The sequence below is a fragment of the Crinia signifera genome, chromosome 11 (genome assembly GCF_055691185.1).
Source record: "Crinia signifera chromosome 11, ASM5569118v1, whole genome shotgun sequence".
Lineage (NCBI taxonomy): Eukaryota > Metazoa > Chordata > Amphibia > Anura > Myobatrachidae > Crinia > Crinia signifera.
The window spans coordinates 72,052,441-72,075,807 of record NC_139227.1 but is presented as its reverse complement, the minus strand read 5'-3'; the positions used below and the strand labels follow the sequence as shown (position 1 = coordinate 72,075,807).

The following is a 23,367-nucleotide window of genomic DNA, read 5'->3' as shown; positions in this document are numbered from 1 at the left end:
TATATATATATATATATATCAATGGGGTATAGAAAGTTTGGGGTTGTCTAGCCGGGTCAAGATTAAGTGGACAAAGCAGGTACCAAAGGAATGAGGCAAAAGCAGGGTCGAGGTCAAGCCGGGTCATACACAGGGAAACACTAGTAACAGTACAGAAGGATAAGACAGGAGAGTTGTCAAGGGAAAGCCAAGGTCAATCACTGGAAGTCTGGAGAATACAAAACACAAGGGACGCTGGAGCAGGTTGCAAACCTATACTCGTGGATTGACTGCCAGTGACTGCTTTGTATGGGGAGGATACGGTCATTGGGTCACCAGCATTAGGTTGACACCATTAGGCCGACATGCATTTATGTTAACATGACTTAAGGTGGACATGGGTTGGTCGACAGGGTCATTAAGTTGACATGGGTCTATTTACTGTTTTTTGAGCCAAAATGTGCCGACAGGTGGTATTTCATGCCCTACCATCCACTAGGGCGTGGTGAGAGAATAAAATAGTGTGCCCTAAGCATGGCAAGCGTAGCGAGCCATGTGAGGGGAAGCGTTGGTAGGTTTCGGTGTCCATGTCGACATGACATTTGCCGACAGGTGATATTTCATGCCCTACCATCCATTAGGGCATGGTGGGAGAATAAAATAGTGTGCTGAGTGCAGCGAGCCATGCGAGGGTACGAGGTGCTACGATTTAGTGTTTATGTTGACTGTTGACATTCCGGGAAAATTTTTTCAATGTCGACCATACCCATGTCGATCTAATGATACATGTCGACCTTACCCATGTCGACCTAATGACCCTGTCGACCTTAACTCTTGTCGACCATAATGCTGGTAACCTAATGATCAATACCCAAATAGGGTGCTAATTACTGGAGTCTCACAGGTGCCTCAGTCAGTGAGAGCTGAACATGTCTCACTCAGGTGCTGTAATCAATCAGCAATGCTCAGGCAACACAGAACTGCCTGGCAGCATGGAGCAGAGCTGCACTGACAGGAGAAATCACAAACCAGGTAAGACAACAAACAAACTTGAATGTTGTGACAGAGATAGCTATGAGGTAGCCCTATTTTGGGGCCTATACATTTATATAGGGCCCCAAAATGGTAGAATGCCAAAGGCTCTGTGAGGTCTTAATCTGGATCTGCTCCTTATGTATTTTATGACACACAGTGCTTCATTTACCTCCAGTTGGCTGGTTGTGGCTAGAGGTAGTTTCTCCATGATGGCAGGTTCCTTCTGCAAGTGTTTTAAACCTCTATGGGCAAGAGTGCAGGAGGCAGAGCTATCCAGGGTAAAAAAAGAAGGGAGCCAGGAACAGCGGAGGCCCAGGGCCATCTTTCCCACTCGGCTTGGTGGACTTCTCGTCCAAGGGCCCCAGAGCAGCCTAAAGCAGGGCAAATCTTATCTTTAGCATTGGTCGGCATCCCTCCTCCCCCTGTCCTGCTCCGTCAGTGGTCACATTGAATGTTGGGCATAACCTCACGCTAGACGTGATCAGTGAGGAGCGCCAAGACAGGAGCCACCACCACGGTGATCAGTGGCATAACTATTAAAATACCGCCCCCTGCCGCAATTTCGGGCAGTGCCCCGCCCCCCTCTGAGAGTCACTTTTTATATGCTGCAGGAGCCGGGACCTAACAGAAGCGCCGGTTGCGGCAGGAGGTACTGTGCACAGGAAGGGCGCGGGGTACCGGCCAGCGGCAGAGGCAGACAGCAGCGGGGTAACTATAGCCCAGCAGACCCCCTGGATCCCACACCTTCTCTTCGCCTCCTCGCAACTGCGGGGCTGTAGTTACGCCACTGACAATGATCAAGACCGAAGAGAAGAAAGTAGGCAATTGAAAGGAAAGTGAACTGCGGCAAAAGCTGCATGATGTAGGAGTGTTGTATGTATGCGTTGAACAGTATGTTAATGATGAATAATTCAAAGTGATTTCATACTGTGCCATCTCTGTTTGATTTAGCAACGGTGTATCATTGTCATGTTGAATTTATTGTTTTTCAACTTCAAGTTATATTGTCCAAATGTTTATGTGGAATAATCTCTGCTATACAGCCATTTAAACACTGATTTTGTTGCAGGTGCCTATAAATATAATCTTCATTGGGGACTTGTTTCCTAGCACGGCGCCACCAATTTTAATTGTATGCAATCGGGTTGCAAAAATCGGGTCAATTGCATCGCATGCAACCAAATTGCAAGCAATGCGATAGACCCGACCGACCCGTTTTTTTTACATTGGAACCAATGTTAAATGGTCCCTGAGACCCATTTTACATTGGCCCCAATGTTAAATGCCCCCCAGACCCCATTTTTCATTGTATGCCCCCCATTGTTAATGCCACGCCACGATCAACGTGAACCTGAAGCGTGGCAAGTGCTGCGAGCCCGCGAGGGGCGGCGGTACACATCCTCCATCCTCATACCCCCACTATCCACGACGGCGTGGAGTTGAATTTATAAAGTGAGCCGAGCCCGAAGTGTGGCGAGCGGAGGCGCATTACTTCAGACATATATTACGCGTCCGATCGCCGTGCTTCGGGCTCGCTGCGCTCGCCACACTGTATAAAATCATCTCTGCGCCGTCGTGGATAGTGGGGGTATGAAAAGATCGGAGGACGCGTACCGCCGCCCCTCACGGGCTCGCTGTGCTCACCACGCTTTGGGTTGGCGTTCATCGTGGGGTGGCATTAACAATGTGGGGGGTATTTGACATACAAATTACCCATCTGGGTGGCTATACAATGAAAAACTGGGTATGGGGGGCCATTTAACATTGGTTCCTATGGAAATCGGGCATATAATGGCATGCGATGGACCCGATTGTTACATTGTCGGGAAAGCTGTTAAAAAGCCCGAAATTGGGTCAGTCGGATCCCATCGCATACCTTAAGTTAAGGTATGCGACGGGACCCGACGGGCGCCGGGCTAGGAAACAAGTACCCTTCATTGTTTTTAAAAATTCTAATTTTTATTCATGTGTGTGGTTGTGGGACATACGCACTGGCCAAGTGGGGGCTGGTTTGGCATTGCGTCCTAAACTGTGACTAATGCTGGCCACACATCAGACCAACTTTCCTCAAACCATCTAACTAGCTGCTTGGATGGAATAAAAATATGGTACTGGATGGGAGCAAATGTAATATTGTCTTCAGACATTTGCTTCCAAAATCTGGAAAAGTACAAAAACACGGTAATGTAGTTGAACCTGTTTTATTTAACAAATTTGTCTGAATGTTTTTGTCCATTTTCCTGGGTTTTTGAGCCCATTTCTGATGTGAGCCCATTTCTGATTGTCCTTTTGCTCCCATACAGTATGATATTTTTATTCCATCCAAGCAACTAGTTGGAATGGTTGCAGGAAAGTTGGTCTGATGTGTGGCCAGCATTAGTGGTGATGGAAGTTTTTATTTATACTATGTTCACACTGCTAGTATGAAATACCTGGCTTTTACCCAGCATTTAAATGCCGGACTGCAGTGCTGGACCCCCCGTTCTCACTTCTAGGCAAATTACTGGGTGAAGCAATTCAACCCGGTTATTTGCCTTTTAACACCGTTTTTTTGCAGTATGAACGCTTCAAATCTGGCATACTAGATTTTCCAACCTGGGTAAAAAGCAAGCTTGGAGACCCGGGAATTTCGACAATGCTTGACCCGGGAATTTGCCTAGCAGTGAGAGCGGGGTATTAATGTCCTCTAGAGCCAGCAGGGGCATGTACACCCCTGTCTCTATGTCCCTACAGATTTTAACCACCAATTATTTTACTGCTATCCAGGGCCGGTGCTAGGGTGTCCGGCACCCTCCTGCAAACCATAAATTTTGCGCCCTTTCACATTGCCATTGCAACAAGCTGCAGCCCGATTGTGGGAGCGTATGCAACATGCGATCCTAAGGAGGATCTAGGGTGCATGTACTTGTATGCATACACTATCTCAGTGCTGTGTCCGCAAAATGTTGCAGGCACTAAAGGTGCCCATACACGCTGCGAGAACTGCATACGTTATGTGCTAGATTGCATCGCACTGCACGGCATGCGATGCGATCTGAAAGCAGTACAAAAAGTATGTGCATCACATACTTTTTTGTACTGTGCGATGCGATGCCTGCAGGAGCACACAACGCATCGCAGTGGCACTGGCACAGCACACTGAGAAGAGGGAAGGAAGGGTGGCACTGCTGCCTGTTCGTCATTTGTTTGACAGCTGACAGACGCAAGTAGCAATGGGTAGGGGGCAGATCCGTACATGACATGTCATCCAGGCATTCACAGACAGCGCTTCATGCCTCAGCACAAGTGTCTGTGAGGAAGAGGGGGCAGGTCGCAGAAGGAGGACAGTGTGTGCGCGGTGCAGGGAGCAATTCTTTATACTGCTGCCCGCTGTCAGACAGGCGCTGCGGGCAGCGTGCAGGAGGCAGCGACAGTGAGGGCTGAGGCAGCTTTAGCAGAGCAGGGAGGGAGACAGCGCCTTTTCAGCATGGCGCCTCCCTGCTTTGCAGGAGCTGCTGAGTGGGTAGCGCCGGCCCTGCTGCTATCTTCTATATTAACCATCTGTTTCGTGTAATTGTATGTGTGTAATTTGTTTTGTGTCATTATCCTTTTAATGTACAGTACTGTATAATATGTAAGTGCCTTCATAAACATAACTGAATGAGATTCATTTTATAGGGTTTTAGTCATTTTTGGACAAAGTATGTGGTTTTGTTTTGATTCCCCCTTCACACTAACATGTCACACATGCCCAGGTGGGTTTTCCTGTCACAATGGGCCTTATTCTAGTTCACTCTTTCTGACAAAATCCTTCTTAGATTGACAAAACCATGTGCACTGCAGGGGGGCAGATGTTACTTGTGCAGAGAGAATTAGATTTGGGTGGGGTTTTACTTCACAGTGAGATCTATATTGCAGTGTCAAAATAAAGCAGCCAGTATTTACCCTGCACAGAAACAAAATAACTCACCCAAATCTAATTCTCTCTGCACATGTTACATCTGCCCCCCTGCAGTGCACATGGTTCTGTCCATCTAAGAAGGATTTTGTCAGAAAGAGTGAACTAGAATAAGGCCCAATGTTCTAAAAGCAGGCCTGTTCCACCACTATCAGGCCATTTGAGGCAATCTCCACAATTGTTGCAAAGCATCCAGTCTCACTTTGTGATTTTTCTTCCTCTAGTCAGTTATAAGATGGCTGCAGACTGTGAGCGGCAGACAACACTATGAGCTAATTAGTGATAATACAGGTACCTATTGTTTGCAGCTCAGTGTGAAGTGACAGCCTGAAGGGTTAATCAGCCATCTTGTTTTCATTGAAGGGTTAATCAGCCATCTTGTTTCTCTATGTCTGTCCCTGCTGATTTCAAGGTGGTTATATCCTGGCTCTTTTCCAGTACTCGCTGCTATCATAAACTTTGTTACTTTCCTTAGACACTGTACATTCTGTGCTTTCTCATAACTAACGAATACTACACAAGGCGATGTATAAGCCACCCCACAAAGACACTGCTATTTCCCTACCTCTGCACCAAATATTAACCAATCATGTAATTGAACCAGCGTCGTTTGTTGTGTATAAATATGTTGTTTTCGTCATCATTAAATCAGAGTTCAACCTTGTATCTGTGGTCATCGTTACTGGTCATATCATATGAGGTTACACTCTCACGGAGCTCTAAGGGGTCTTCACACTGAGGTCAAATAAGGTAATTAATAGATCAGACAATCGATACATCGGCGTATGATCGATTCTCTTCAAGTGGGGGCTCGTCCGGGATGCGAGGTCCATTCCTACACAGATGTCATAAAGATTTTACAGTCTGCCTGAATCTGTTGTGAGGTTACGGACATACTCGATCCTGAACCTGTGACACCATGCCTGGGGTATGTTGAATGTCTTATATAGAAGTTAGAGTCTTCTATCATAGAAGTTAAAGTCTTCTATTTTTGTGCACATAACCTGATCTAGGATCAGATGCCGTACTTGGAGTACGAAGGAGACCTGGGGTCTTTAGTCTAAATAGTACCTCACTTTGAACGCCCATTCTTTATTGGCCAATTGTCTTTATTGTATTGTCTTAAAGTATAAGTTTTTCTTTCATTCAATATCCCTGTGTGATTGGTGAGTATACACACTCGTGATATCTGTATTTCCTTGTAAACCGTGCGGCTGGTAAGTTCACGCACAATAACTTCACCGTTTGTCTAATCTGACTACTGTATGCCAACAGACTTGCGGACTTTATGCTCTCCTTCTCGGAGTAACGCAACGTGAGGCTTCACATACAGTTCTCAGCAACATAACAACAAGACTCTGTCCACCGTCACGTAGACGGTCTGTTGTTTCACTAACATTTTGTACTTTTATATTTAATGGGATGTATCTAGAGGAAATATAGTTCATATAATATTCAGATAAAGACCAACCCTCACAGTCTGCTGCCACAGGTCCCGACCTGCCTGACTGAAGACGGTGCCCCTGGTCTGAGTATTAAGAACTTTCCACGCTCCCATTCATAGTCAGAAATATTGATACACAATCATACCCCGACATGGGTGGAAATAATAGTAAGAATAAAACAGTCTATCCACCCCCATTACCTAGTGAAATATGTAAGGAGTATGTTGCCCACAAATTATTACCTTGTTAATCCATGAGGTGGACAATATAATAGATGGGACTGGAATCAAGTCCCCAGTATTAATACCCCGATCCCTGCAATATAGTAAACAGCTGCAGATTATCCCCTTAACAAAGCACAGGAGATAACTGACATGTGGAATGAAATCACCGTACACCAGTTCAGCTTTGAAAGATCTATTTTCTGTTGAGCTCTCAGGGTGTACGGCGGATTCCTGCTAGGCTTCTGTGTCTTTGCTGGAAGAGGGGGGTCTGAGGGGGAAGCTGCAGTATTGGCCTCTCTCTCCCTAACACTGAACATCGCTGCCTATTGCAGTTTCATGTAAATAGAAACCTACAGTCACTGAATTTTGGAAGAGATTTAAAAGATGCTGGACTGAGGAAACGGGACTATTTCTTGAAATATTCCCTTTACTCATTTCCACCTTTACCAATAACCTACACCCCTCCATTTCCACGCCAGTCAAACAGAATGTCTCTACCTGGACATCTGACAAACTCACTGAATTTAGTGAGCACTTATATGAAAAAGAATCTGCTGGATGTTTTGATATGAAGAAGACTGTCGTCACTTCTACTCACAACTTCCAAAATAATAACAGAGGCCCACCAAATAGACCAAATAGGGGGATCCCACAAAATAACCAGAAAAGACCATATAGACCCCCTCAGGGTCCAACACCCCGTGCGCCTCCATACAACAGAGATTACAACAATACTGGTGCAGTACCAAGACAAACAACTTGTTTCAACTGTGGCCGGAATACACACTGGGCTAGGGACTGTCCACTCCCTCCCCAGAAACCACAACAACCTTACACTCCCAGACCCCAACAGGGACCATACAGACCACACTCAACATCAGTTCAAGACCATGTACGTTTCAGAGTGGACTGGTCTGACCCTGCACATTGACGGGGCCCGGAGGAGGGTATCCCATCTTTTGCACAGTTCACTACTCATTGGGAAGATTCACCCCTCATCACATTATATGTTGATGATAAAAAACTGTCCTTTCTAGTAGACAGTGGGGCAACAACCAGTGTTTTGTGTTCTCTTAACTATGATGGTGAACTGCAAAAGACTACTCCTTCAATGGGAATCAACGGGATACCCACTGACACATACCTGACTGGCCCACATATCATACGCTCCGTCAAGGGAAAACATTTAGGTATACACCAATTCAGGATCATCCCAGAATGTCCTGTTAACTTACTAGGCCGTGACTTGTTTAGTAAATTCCACATCTCCATCTCACCCTCTCCACAAGGGAGTGGGCTCCAAGTCACCTCCCCACACTTTGTGTCACTACAAAATACTCTGGACAACTCACTTGATCAAATTGATGATAGAATTTGGGCCATTGGCCCTTATGACACTGGCTTCATACCCTGTACACCATACAAAGCCAAGCTCAAACCAAATACACAACCCGTGTTTTGCAGACAATATTCACTCTCACCAGAAAAGATTGAAGGTCTTAGACCTATGATACATGACTTCCTCGAACAAGGCATACTCAGGTACATTGTCTCACCTTACTCGACACCTATCAACCCTGTTGCTAAGGCCGATGGCTCTGTTAGATTCGTACAAGACTTGAGAAAAGTAAATGATCTCATTGTTCCTATTGCACCCATAGTACCTGACATCAATTCACTCATCTCAGCAATCCCTGCAAACGCAACCCACTTTAATGTCATAGATTTGAAAAACGCATCTTTAGCATTCCTATAGACACAGAGACCCAATTACTCTTTACTTTTTCATTTGAAGGTAAACAATTAACCTGGTGTCGTTTACCCCAAGGCTATATTGACTCTCCAGTGGTCTATAGCATAATCCTCCAAGCCACATTGGCTCCATGGCACCCCCCCCATAGTTCTGTCCTGCTACAGTATGCAGATGATCTGCTTCTCTGTAGTGTCACCGAGGAGACCAGCCGGTTAGATGGAATTTCATTGTTAAACTGGTTAGCAGAATGTGGACACAAGGTGTCAAGAGCAAAATTGCAATGGTGTAAAATGCATGTCAATTACCTGGGTTTTGTACTCTCTGAGGGAGAAAGAAAAATCAGTCCACAACGCATACAGTCTGTATTGGGCCTGGTCACCCCAACTACCCAGAAGGATATGTTGTCTTTCTTGGGTATGGTAAGTTACTGCAGACAGTGGATCTCTGATTGTTCCTACTATGATAATATCTTGAGACAATGCACACTCAAAGACAAACCCAAGGTTATACAATGGTCAGATGAAATGTATTCTGCATTTAAAAAATTGAAAGAAATGTTAGTACAGAGTCCCGCGCTTGGTCTCCCGGACTATATGTTATCATTTCACTTGTTTGCAAGGGACACATGTACAACTATGGCGGGTGTACTGACCCAACTTCATGGAGGCAAAATGCGCCCAGTCGCATTCTTCTCAAAGGTAATGCCTGTCACTGTGCAAGGAATGCCAGCTTGTCTTCGAGCACTGGCTGCCTGTGCAATGGTTGTTGAGATGTCCACATCACTTACATTAGGACATCCTACTGTGTTACATACCACACATAATGTCCTCTCCATCCTCAAAGGTCTACACACACAACACATGTCTGCCCAAAGACTCAGCGGCTATGAAGTACTCCTACTAGGGAACCCTTCTCTCACTGTAAAATACGCAACAAACACAGAAGGACCTGTCCCTGTACTAAACGCACTTTTAGGTCTTAAAGGACCTGACGACGAGGCGCCGCCTCAACATGACTGTACTCTGATTGACTCAGAAACTTCACCCAGACAAGACATGTCGACTGTGCCTATCCCCGATGCCGACATAATATTTGTTGACGGCTCCTGCAGCCGTCCCAATGACAACACGTACCAGGCAGGATATGCAGTGGTTAAACTTCCAAACACCACCCTTGAAGCAAAGACAGTCCCCTTACAGTCAGCACAAGCTGCAGAACTCATTGCACCCACTCGAGCTTGTCACATTTACAAAGACAAACCTGTCACAATTTACACAGACTCCAAATACGCTTACGGAGTTGTTCATGATCATGGTATGATCTGGCAACGCCGAGGCTTCACTGGCGCTGATGGGAAAGGCATATCACATGCGCAACTCATCACAGATCTCTTACACGCAATTACATTACCATCTCAAATTGCCATCCTTCATTGTAAAGCACACACTGGAGGAAAGGATGATATCAGCAAAGGCAACGCTCTTGCTGATACCGCTGCTAAACGTGCTGCCACTATAGCAACATATAACCTCACTCTTGCTGTCATCTCGCCTCCTTCGTTAGATGATACATACCTACTGACAGAATTACAGGCTGCTGCCTCTAATTCAGATCTATCAGATTGGACATATCCAATACTGCAGAAGAATCCACGGACTGGATTAATCTGCAAAGAGGGGAAACCATGTATACCCCAAACCAGTGCATCATTGTTCATAGCACACTACCACGGAGTAGGACACCATAGTATAGTAACAACTACTTTACTCCTCTCCAATGATTTCTACATTACTAATGCAAAAGATCTCATTAAACAATACATCAGTAGATGTATAATATGTCTCAGAAACAACCCAAATAACCCAGACAAAGCAAGACACCAGCACCTAGAATACCCAACCACTCCATTCACTCACCTGCAAATCGATTTTACACATATCAATAATGCAGGAAGACAGGAATATGCCCTGGTCATTGTCGACATGTTTTCTCGGTGGCCAGAAGCATATGCCACTAAATCAGAAGATGCAAAAACAGTAGCCCGCATACTCACGCGAGAAATCATTCCGCGCTGGGGATGCCCGCTTCAAATTAATAGTGATAAAGGTTCAGCCTTCACAGCCAAGGTCACAGCAGAACTAGTCAAAGCACTGCAAATAGAATGGAAGTTTCACATTCCATATCATCCACAGAGTTCCGGTATCGTGGAACGCATGAACCGTACTCTTAAAGATAAATTACGTAAAGCGACAGGAGGTACATTTGCAAAATGGAAACAAGTCCTTCCTATCGTATTGGCTGAAATTAGAATGACACCACAAAAGACTCTAGGTTACTCCCCCTTTGAAATACTAATGGGCAGACCTTTTCCCACGCCCTGGGCAAAGAAACCACTAGTTACAACTGAGGGAGATCTAGACGTAATAAGAGAAGAGTACATTAGATCCCTAATAGAGAAACTTAATGAGTTAGAACAAAATGTTATCTTTAAGAATCCTTGTCATCCACAGATACCCACTCACCCATTCAGGGTTGGAGACAAGGTCGTAGTGAAAGTGTTGCCGAGAAACAAGCACCCCGGAGATTTCACCTACGGCCCAGAAACAGAAGTGGTCGCGGTTACCAGGACGGCTGTCCTCACCGACGAAGGACCAACGTGGATCCATGCATCCAGAGTAAAGAAAATTCCACCTCCACCACACGTCAACACAGAGGTCGACACCGATCCCGAGACTGACACAGACGGGACGAGAGAGGTAATAACGGGAGCCAGTGGCTCTGACCTCCAACTTGGAGAAGACCTGCCGGCTGGAGGTGATGAGGAATCAGGGGTACAACATTCTGAAGCCGAGGACGACGCTACAGGATATGACTCCCCCCACCTTAGCCCTAGTGATTTTATTCGGGCTTGTTCTTTATAACTGTTTTGCTGAAGTTGATATTACTCAGAATGATGGACGTTTTACCTTCTGGTATAATTCTTCTAGTACAACTGTTGCTACTTTCATATTTTCTTATTGTGATATTGTATCTTGTTCAAACAATCAAGGCGGGAATCGAGAAGAACCACCGCTGCCCTGGCTGTGTAACATCCAACACACACCACACGCTGTAAGTCACGTATATATCTGTGTCACTAGTACTTACTGGGGAGATTCTTGCAACTCATGGGGGGCTGTTGGGTGGAACACTAGAGCAGATACCACTGCCTTTGATATCAGCCAAGACTGGGGATATTACCCCGATGTTGGCATCCATAAATGGTCCAATGGTCGATCCTTACTAGCCCGTATGTCCCTACGAAAAAAGGGCACCTGCAATGGCCAATTTATCATTAACTTAGAAAACCCGGCCCCCGGTGATGCCGGACTATATGTCTTGGGTAAATATCAATCAGGGGAAAACGGGGGCCCAAGAGGAAAATTCCATTTAAAGGACATGTACGATAACCCAGAATACACCGCCCTCAAAGCCACTGTAAAACCTAAAACACCACCATCATTCCTTAAACCACATGTCACTACTTTTAATGATATGTTAGCCATTGATAATCCCACGTATGAAGATACCATGTCTATGGAAACAGGTTTCTCTGATGTAAACTATTGGTTAAGATGGATGAAGTATAATGCCCGCAAGGTTAATCAAACTGATTGCTATGTGTGTGGAAAGTCCAGACCCCATTTAGGTACTGTACCCATACACATACCACCTGAACAGGATAAATGCTTTTTTAGTTTATACACTGACACTGTAATAGAAGAAGCCAAATGTGAACAATGGAAAAAGGAATACCCCATTATGACAAAGAATACCAACCCTGGTAGTACTATAACTATTTACCCCGGTAATTACACTTGTTATTTCTCTAATAGTACTGATCAAAATGTTGTACAATTGAAATTATTTCCTGATGGGTATTGTGCTGAAAGAAGACATATCACCATACCCACCATGAAGAAATCTTTGGGAGATATCTATTTTATCTGTGGAGATATGAGGCTGAGGACAAAACTAGACAACCCTTGGAAAGGAGAATGTGCCCTGGCAAAGATTATCATGCCCATTCACATCCTCCCAGCCAACCTTCCTCGGCCTCCTCCCACAGGTAACACAAACACACACTCTAGAGCTAAGAGAGATGCCCCCAAGGAAAGTTTCGATCCACATGTGTATATCGATACTGTTGGTGTCCCCCGGGGAGTTCCAGATGAATTCAAGGCTCGAGATGAAGTCGCTGCTGGCTTTGAGTCTCTGCTTCCCCAGGTGACAATCAATAAGAATGTGAATTGGATAAATTACATATATTATAACCAGCAACGTTTTGTGAATGATACTAGAGATGCTTTAAAAGGTATAGCTGAACAGTTAGAAGCCACTTCTCAAATGACTTTTCAGAATCGTATGGCCTTAGATATGATGCTTGCCGAGAAAGGAGGAACCTGTGTGTACATAGGTAAGATTGATGGATGCTGTACTTATATCCCAGACAACACAGGTCCTAATGGGAAAACTACCCTAGCTATTAAACATCTAGAAGATTTATCCATCGAACTCAAGAAGAACTCAGGTGTCACGGACCCCTGGAGTAGCTGGTTTGGATGGCTAAACGATTGGAAACACGCACTAACACAAATAGGCATGTTTATTCTCATTATAATTATTGTACTTATGATAGTAGGATATTGTGTCTTTCCCATATGTAAGAAGATTGGTTCCAAGTACCTGGATAATGTAACACCTGCTATGTACACTGATCTCGCCAAAAGCCTTCCCTCACCAGAAGATTATAGTGAATATGTTAAAATCCATCGTACCAAACAAGATGCCATCTACAAGAATCAAATTGTCTAAAAAGGACATTGATTCTAAGAGGGGATTGAAGGGTTAATCAGCCATCTTGTTTTCATTGAAGGGTTAATCAGCCATCTTGTTTCTCTATGTCTGTCCCTGCTGATTTCAAGGTGGTTATATCCTGGCTCTTTTCCAGTACTCGCTGCTATCATAAACTTTGTTACTTTCCTTAGACACTGTACATTCTGTGCTTTCTCATAACTAACGAATACTACACAAGGCGATGTATAAGCCACCCCACAAAGACACTGCTATTTCCCTACCTCTGCACCAAATATTAACCAATCATGTAATTGAACCAGCGTCGTTTGTTGTGTATAAATATGTTGTTTTCGTCATCATTAAATCAGAGTTCAACCTTGTATCTGTGGTCATCGTTACTGGTCATATCATATGAGGTTACACTCTCACGGAGCTCTAAGGGGTCTTCACACTGAGGTCAAATAAGGTAATTAATAGATCAGACAATCGATACATCGGCGTATGATCGATTCTCTTCACAGCCGTTGACACTAAGGAAGGAAAGATAATATATGAAGTTCTGCCGTGTATCAAGATTGAATGCTGAGCCATTATACTCTTTCCTTATGAGAAATAAATTATATTCTCTTCAAAATTGAAGTGTCCTCTAGTTGAGTTTTTGGGAAGTGCCACAGTATATAGTATTGGCAGAGTTTTACTAATGTGCTGTTAGTGCACATCAGGAATGCAGGAGGGGAGTCCACAGGGCTGATTGGATTGAAAATTGGGTAGAAATACGGGTAGCTATAGACATAAGGTTAAACAAGTACAGGTTATCTTGTATGTATATGCAGCCTACAGTGATTTGCGTTGCTGGATATTGTAGTTCTACTTACCTACTTTGCTGCCCACTCCTCAGGGAGGGAGCAGCATGGTAGACACATAGGTGGCTTGGTCGGCTGACTGGGTACATGGCGTTATGAGCGCATTGCAGTGGCTTCCCCCCCCCCACTATATAATGATGAAAAAGCAGCCATTGTATAGCGGGGGCAGGACTTCAATGACAATTTACCGTGAATCGCGTTAACGGGTCCCCTACGTCCATTTGTACTCTGTGGTTGCAGGGGGTTGGCTGGGAAAGCAGGATACTTGACCACTTTTTCTGGTATGATTGTAGCACAGTGAATCTTTGGGGTTCTTTCTTGGCTCTGTACCACTGGGGAATCACAGGGCATGTCCTAACATGCAGGGTCACCATCAGGGGGACCCTTGGAACTGTAATACCAGGCATGGGCAAAGAAGAGGGCCCAACCTTTTTTTGGTCGTCCTAAAAGGATTATCCCCAAAAATATTGGGGGGAAAAATTGCAGTTTTTCGATTCCAATAATTGTTTGCCACTTATTGGATACCGACCACAGTGTGTCTCATAACTGTTTGTAATACTGTATTCTATAACTGCGTTAGTAGGCCTGTAACTTATAACTATATATTTTTCTAAGGCAGGGACCAGCAGCCTGGGTCAGACATGGTACTCTGCACTTTTCAGTGGTTTGTGGAAGATTATAAATATATATAATATGCCTTAATGATTTATGTATGAGGTTGGTCGGTGTGATGGTCTTGCTGGCATCCATATTTCATAATTCTGCTGTCAATACTACCCCTGCTTTGTAGTTGTCTGATTTGAAATGCAGTATGTATGTATGTATATATATATATATATATATATATATATATAAAAAGGTTTAGAGTGCGCTTAGGAATACACAACAATATACAATTTAAAACATTTATTCCTCAGTCTTCACAAAGACTTCAAGCTTAAAAAGTACAGCAGGTCTGTTACTGGTACAGATGGTGTAGTGGGGCCTACTACACCATCTGTACCAGTAACAGACCTGCTGTACTTTTTAAGCTTGAAGTCTTTGTGAAGACTGAGGAATAAATGTTTTAAATTGTATATTGTTGTGTATTCCTAAGCGCACTCTAAACCTTTTTATCTCTATCTGCCTTTTCGGACCCGGCTAACAGGGGTCTATTAGAGTTGCTGCTCCTACTTACTACCTTGGGCGCGGTTGGGGTACCACTTCCTGTGATATATATATATATATATATATATATAAATTCAAAATGAGTAAATGTAAGAACTGGCAGACTGCGCTTCCACTTTCGCCGGCTCCCTACTAGCAACACGTCGTGTTTCCGACCTCATGGCTAAGTTAAAGGTGTGCTTTTCAATTTCGTTTTATTTAATTGAGGTTATTCTTAGATTTAATTGGATGCCTGATACTATGGGGAATAATTATATGTAACATTTTAGTTGGTTAATCCTTCAGTAACATTCGCTAAATTAATAGTCATTGATTTTAAGGTCAAGCAATAAATTATCAAGTAAACAAATAAAAACAACACACACACACACACACACACACACACTAAACTAAGGTACTTGGAGTGTCATTAGTGAAAGTGCTGTTTAACGTATTGTTATTACATGGCTTTCATATTAACCCCTTTATGACCATACTAGGGGACATATATATTACTAGCTGGAGTACCTGGTGTTGCCCGGGATTTTAAGGGCTATTTCACATGCTCTAGCTCCTGCCGGGCGGCGAAACGCCGCACGGCACACAGCAGTTTACAATGGTAGGGATGGCCACAGCCCTGCAGCTGTCCCTTCCAGTGGTGGGATCTGGCTGCAACCGGGCGGCCGGGCCGTGGCCGTCCCGTGTGAATGGACACAATCGTGTCCATTAACAACTACTGTGTGCGGCAGGGCATCTGGCCGTGCGGGGGCAGGAGCCGGAGCGTGTGAAATAGCCCTAAGAATGTTTTGTTTACAAAAATCAATTTAAATATAAACACACAGTATGAATAACATTAGTTGATTCGTTAATTTAAAGTTAAAGCGCAGCACATTATGCATCTCCTTATATACTCTGTGCTGCTGGAGGATCCTGCTACTGCCACTATATAACTCAGTGTGTGGGTTCGTACTATCTCCATTCCCCTCCTCACATCATGTCACTGTCCCTGTCACCTGCAGCCCTGTCATCATGGGATACGGCCATTGGGTCACCACCAAGTAGGTCGACACCACTAGTTCGACATGCAGAAAGGTTGGCATGACTTTAGACTTTACATCTAAGGCTTGTGCCCCACCCAGGGAGACTTCTATATGTCCTCTCTTGGACATATTCTTTTCCATTGTACTTACCCTACTCCCAGGGAGCACCTCCTCAACCATATTATATATACATTTGTTGTTTGGAGTTAGCCTTTTCGCATCAAGGTCAGACTGCCCAGTGCCCTAGAACCCATCCCCCATCCCCCTATTTCCCTATTGTCTTGCATGACTTTAGATCGACAAGACTTTAGGTCGACATGGGTTATGTTGACAGGGTCATTAGGTGGAGATGGGGTTTATTTTACTGTTTTTTTTTTGAGCCGACATGTGCCGACAGGCAGTATTTCATGCCCTACCATCCACTAAGGCGTGTCAGGAGAATAAAATAGTGTGCCAAGCGTAGCGAGGCACCGTGCCCAAAGCATGGTGAGCGCAGAAAGCCATGCAAGGGGATGTGGTGGTACGTTTCGGTGTCCATGTCGACACATGTACCGACAGGTGGTATTTCATGGCCTACCATCCACTAGGACAGGGGTGGGCAACTATTTTAGCTGGGGGGCCGCTTAACAAAACCAGAAAATATTCGAGGGCCGCACACATAATATCTTGTATAATACAATACATCACAAAAAATGCTTTAAGATTTTAATCAAGAATATTTACTTTCCAGGATATAATATAAAAATATTATATATATAGTGCAGGTTTGTACCACAATACTGCGGCGGCACTCACAGGATTTAATTCTTTAAAAGTATGGTCTGCATTTTATTTAAAAAAATTAAGTCCTGTGAATGCCATCGCAGTACTTCGGTACAAAACTGCACTATATCTCGAGAATGCGCCAGAAGTCATTGCCATTTGCTGTGGAGTGCCGGCTCATGCAATTATATATATATATATATATATATATATATACACACACTGTGTGGGTATATAGATATAGATATACTCACATACACACACTGTGGATGTGTGTGTATATATATATATATGGATATATATACACACACTGTGTGGGTATATAGATAGATAGATAGATAGATATTCATACATACACACAATGTGTGGGTGGGTATGTATGTATGTGTATAAATATAAATATATATATATATATATATATATATATACACACACACACACACACAGTGTGGGTGGGTGGGTGTGTGTGTATATATATATATATATATATATATATATATATATATATATATATACACAACACTAATGCCAAAAAATTATTGCCTGTTAGCAGCCGTTTTTCAGCCTCACATATTTGTCCGCCAAAACACTTTATGCAGGACTGTGCCTGATGCGCACAGAATACCTTTTCAGCATTGGGACACTCAGCCTGGGGACACGCTGACACTTTATGGAAGTACTACTGCCACCGCTGCCGCCGTTAATGCCCATCTCCGTCTGTGCCTGCCGCACACAGTATTCCTGGAAGCGTGGGAGGTGACGCGGCAGCGCCAACCAATGGTGCAGAGCCGGCTGCCGCGTCATCACGTCCCCTCCCACACTCCCAGTAATGCTGTGCGCGGCAGGCACAGACGGACTTTAACGGCGGCGGCGGCGGCAGCAATATCAAAGGATTTTTTTTAAAACACACATTTAAATAAAGTAATGGCGCTCGCGGGCCGCATGTAATATTAAAATATGTTTGTTCGGCGGGCCAGACAAAAGCGTCTCGCGGGCCGCATCCGGCCCGCGGGCCGCCTGTTGCCCACCTATGCACTAGGACATAAGGGTAAAAAAAATAAACATGTCGCCTTTTTCACTGCCGACCTTACCCATGTAGACCTTATGACCCTGGCGACATTCCTGCATGACCCTGTCAACCTAGACACATGTCGACCTAATGACTGTCTAACAACTTGCTGGTGATCAACTGATCCACACCCGTCATTACTGACATATCATGCATGTCATGATATAGTCTGTGCTGCTGCCCCACCCCTAAAGGGGCGGGGCAGCAGCACACCCACACAAAGTATTTGTGCATGGATTGTATTTGAAATGTGTACCAAGTTTGATGTAAATTGCTCCAGTCATTCCAGAGTTATGCTGAAATACTCTGTGCTGCACCAGCCCCAGGGGTGTGTTACCCCCACAGAGTTTATTCACAGATATGAAGTCTTATGTGTGCCAAGCTTATTGTAAATTGCTCCAGCCATTCCAGAGTTAAGCTGACTGCTTAAATACTCTGTGCTGGTGCCTCGCCCCTATGGGTGCTAGGGGTGTGTTACCCCCACAATGTGCTGTAAGTAAAATGTTTACCAAGTTTTGTGTAAATTGCTCCAGCCATTCTGGAGTTAATCTGTCTGCTGAAATACGCTATACTGCTGCCTCACCCAAAGGTGTGCTAGGGGTGTGTTTACCCCCACAGTATTTGTTCACAGATTGTGATTGATATGTGTACCAAGTTTGGTGTAAATTGCTCTAGTCATTCTGGAGTTATGCTGTCTTCTGAAATATTCTGTGTGGCTGCTGCACCCCTATGGTTTTTTTTTTCAGTTGCCTCAGCGGTGTTGTAATACACTTGTAATACAGGGTTGCCGACTTTTATATTCTCCTCTCCGGGAGGCCGTTCAGGGGGTGGGGCTTAGGTGTGATGTCATTAAGCCACGCCCCATGATGCAAAATAGCCGAATGCACCGATCTCTGAGAGTGGGCGGCGCTAAAATGACGCGATTGTGCCGTTTTATCTCCGCCCCCTCCTCTGAGACCCGCGGATTGCGGCATTTAAATGCCGAGTTGGGGATAAGATGGCCGCGATCGGGGGGGGGGGGGTGTGCAGTGGGGGTCCCCCTGAATCCGGGAGGGTTGCCCACCTTTCCTGGGGGCTGGGAGGGGGGCCCGATTTTAGGGAGACTCCCGGCCATTCTGGGAGGGTAGGCAACCCTGTTGTAATAGGATTATTCCCTTGTGAACTGTGAATTTGTATAGAAAGACAGAAGGACAGACACATTTTTTTACTTTTATATCTAAAGGCCCATACACACTGGGTGACTTTGAGCTGAAAGCTGCTCAAAACAGCCTGTTTGAGCGTCTTTCAGCTCAAAGCCACCCAGTGTGTATGCCCCAGCGATGAGCGGTGAGCGCTGCTGCTCGCTCCTGCATCATTACGGGGAAAGCCGCTCATCTGCTGGTTAGACCAGTTGATGAGCGGCATTGAGGACGGCTTTGCATAGCTCTGCGCTATGCAAAGCCGTCCTCTTCCCCTCCGTCAGTGCCGGGCAGAGGGAAAGCCTAGTGTGTATGGACCTTTACAATAGATAGATTTTGCTCAGTTCAGAGATTATTGGCAATCTGTGCATCAGTGTGAGTTGCACTGAGCATATGTTGTGATGGGCTTGTATCAGTGATCTTGGTAATCATAATGTTGGTAAAACAAAAATGTGGATTTGAATGAAAAATTAACCGTATTAATTTAGATTTCCAATTTTTCTTGTTGCCTCGGCCGTGTTTTAATACGCTCGTATGTAAAAAAAAATGTAGCTTGTAAACTGTGGCTTTGTATAGGAGGAGGCCTCCTCTAGCATCCTTAAAAACGGTCTGCAGTACGGGGGCAGCCATTTTCTACAGTAAGTGTCAGTTTTCATTAGCAGGAGCCGGGAGAGCAGGGAGACCCGTGACCGCAGACTGATGCGGAACAGCGGCAGGTACCGGCGGAGGTGTAAAGGGGGGGGATCTTAATTAATAGTTACGCCACTCATAGAACATACTACTATACATCAATTAAATAATTAAGGAGAGTACTTTGTATTTTATTACAATACAGTATTTTATTTTTTTATAAAACTTGTTTTCTGAAAGATTTTTTTTGATTCCTCCAAACTTTTCATTATATTTAAATATGGAGAAAACATAAACATCTAATTTTCTAGATTTTAATGAGATAATTATGTTTATTAAACATCCCCCAGACTCACAATGATATGGTAGGTAAACATAATCTTCTTCACAATTCTCAGATAGTCATACATCACCATTGACTTTTGTGATGATTGCCCCAAACCAGTGGTTACCAAACTTTTTCGAATCACAACGCCCGAAAAATCTGAATTGTTTTTCGCAGCAACCTTAGGCCAAAAGTTTATCATTGAGAAATTCAGAAAAATATTGTATTAAGTAAACTGTGCTTATAAACCATCCTTAGACTCAGTTATGTGTTAAGGGGCAGGATTCACTTCTGGTTGTCTACATGGTTTATGATTGGAAGCTACAAGCACTGCTTTTGCCTATTACATTGACCATAAATAGTTGAGTTGGTTTTTGGACCTTCAACCCGAGGCACCCATTCAAGTGTCCCAGGGTGCCACGGCACACAGTTTGGAAACCACTGCCCTAACCCATTGCTGATGTATGGGCTTCCCAAATTGATGATTGAGATCATAAAGTGATCGCAATCGCCATTGCAAATTGGCCAACATATCGGCCAACAATCTGCAATGGATTGGATTTACAATTGCTAATGTATGGGGACGATTGTTTTTTGGTGCGACTGATTTAACAAAACCTGATTTAACAAAACCTACAATTCTTCCAGGTACTTTCACATTGGCAGGGAAATCGCATCACATGCAATGCAATGGTACTTTTGTAGTTTCAAGTTTCCCCTGCCCGCGGATTGCATCGCATGCAAATAGCACGCGGTATGTGTCCTCCTGACCTGTTCATACCCATACTATCCACGTCGGCGTGGAGTTGATTTTATAAAGTGTGGCGAACCACCGAGACCGAAGCGTGGCGAGCGGATGCTGAAAACGAGCCCAAAGCATGGCGAGCGCATGAGTAATACGCATCAAGTAGTCTGCGGCCCCTCGCGGAGCTCGCTGCACTCGCCACGATTTGGGCTCGATTTCGACGTCCCTTCGCTACACTTTATAAAATCAACGCCTTGCTGACGTGGATAGTTGGGGTATGAACAGGTCAGGAGGACACGTACCGCGTGGATAGTGGGGGTGTGCTAAATGTGCAGCATCTCATGCGATTTGCATGCGATCCACGGGTAGGGGAAACTACAAAAGTACAATTGCATCGCATGCAATGCGATTTCCCTGCCACCGTGAAACTACACAAGTACGTTCTTCCATTGCTTACAATCACTGCTGTGGAGATTACAATTAGGTGGTGTATGGGCATGGAGATCAAAAAAAATCTACACTGGTAAATATCTGTAGTGTATGGGCGCAGATTGTAAAATTTGGAAATGATGCAATTGTGGAAGAAATTGCATATCATGGATTGCAGATTGCTGATGTATGGACCCCCTTTATACTGTATTATATTGAGGCAGGACCCATAAAAGTGAGGCAACTTTTGTAGTCATTAAGGAACTATATCTATCTGAAGAAGCGTTCATTGACTACAGGGGACCAATTATCTGCATGCCAGCATTTATAAGGACAATTGCCTTTGTCATTCTATGCCACCCAGGGCCGGATCAAGTTTTGTGGGGGCCCTGGACAACACAAGGTTTGTGGCCCCCCCTCCCACCTGGCCAGTTGGTCAGTCAGAGGCACAGTCCACACACAGACGCCCCCTCCCCCCGGACGGTACCTTGCGGGGATCGGTGCTGCACTGTGTCTACTAGTTCCCATCCACCACAGGGACACGCTGCCCGGCCTGCTGCCTGGCACCCACCTGCCACCGCTGCAGCAATGGGGTGGCGGGTGTGGGGGCCCTAGAATGTGTGGGGGCCCTGGGGCGACCGCCCCTGTCGCCCCGTGGGTAATCCGCCACTGATGCCACCAGTTGCCCAATGTGGATGGATGGATGGATCCTTACCACGGCAGGTTGTGTCCAAGGCCAGAAAGACTGCACCCATCCAAACACACACACACACACTTCAATAATACAGTGCAGTGTATAGACAACAGGAACCCATTATTTAATAAAAGTTGTTTTTTTTATTTATTACTAGCGTGTTTTATTAAAAACTAACATGTAACACGCCCTACCCATTCATACCGTGCCAATCACACACAGATGAGTACTTGGATCATTGTTGATATAAAGTGACTAAGATTAAAAACCATTTTAGAGTTTTTGTTTGCAGAGTGGTAGTGGGAGCTCCCAAACCACAAATCAACGCTCAACGCAGAAGCCAGACTGCGCCGTGCAGCCAACAGGAGTGATAATAAATGCAATAGAGACTCTTCGGGGTATTATATGAATGAAGAGCTTTAATATAGTTAGCTCATAATATAGAAATGTACAGTTGTGTTAATGCAGTTACATTATTTATTCCTGAAATGTAAAGTGCCCCCATGTGAGACGCTTTAATAAGAACAGTTGGAATTTAACTCAAGGGAAAATTCCGTATATGTCTATAAGGATGAACATCATACAACGTTCACAAATACAGTTTATAGGATTAAAAAAAAAATTAGCTTGAGCAAGTTTTTCATAAAATATATTTTATTTGTAACCTATTTGATCCAGACAAAATAAAGGACATATTTAACAGTGCAATTTACATTTATTTTCTTTGCAGTATCTTTTTATTAAGGTTATTTACTAATATTCTAAAGGGCGGCAGTTTCCACCATTAATAAAATTATCATGGCATTTAGGCCCTCATTCTGGTTAGCTCGCAAAGAAGTGTTATACCGCAGCTTTGTGAGCCTTGTAATGCCACCCTCAGTTTGCCCAAAAGCCCGCCCCCAGCTATTCACATATTTTACCCGCAGCGATACGAATGGATAGTTTGCATGTACGTCCATTAGCAGCCTTGCGGGGGTGCCTGAAAATCATTCGATGGTCGCCGACCATCGAATAATGTCTGCAGTGCTCGCTAATCGAAATCACTCTGTGGTGATTTAGATTAGTGGCGCATCCTGTGACATCAGCTGCCCTCCCCTGGAAGGCAGATGGCTGCCCCCATTAGCATGGGGATGCCCAACATTTTCCTGGGCGCACCCATTGTTTTTGCATGGGAACGCCCCCTGCCTGCCTCCAGTATGCCCACCCCGCTGCGAGCACCTCGGAAACTGTGCAAGTCTCCGAGAGCGCCCACAGAGAAGACCTGCACATGCGCATAT

At 44.6% G+C, this 23,367-nt stretch overlaps 1 long non-coding RNA gene across 1 annotated transcript; it reads left to right on the top strand.

Moving 5' to 3' along the window:
• Positions 1 to 5,254: 5,254 nt before the first annotated feature.
• LOC146045588 (uncharacterized) lies at positions 5,255 to 13,589 on the top strand. The gene is made up of 2 exons (XR_014465489.1): positions 5,255 to 5,701; positions 10,884 to 13,589. It is a non-coding gene; the product is annotated as an uncharacterized LOC146045588 (long non-coding RNA).
• Positions 13,590 to 23,367: the final 9,778 nt, after the last annotated feature.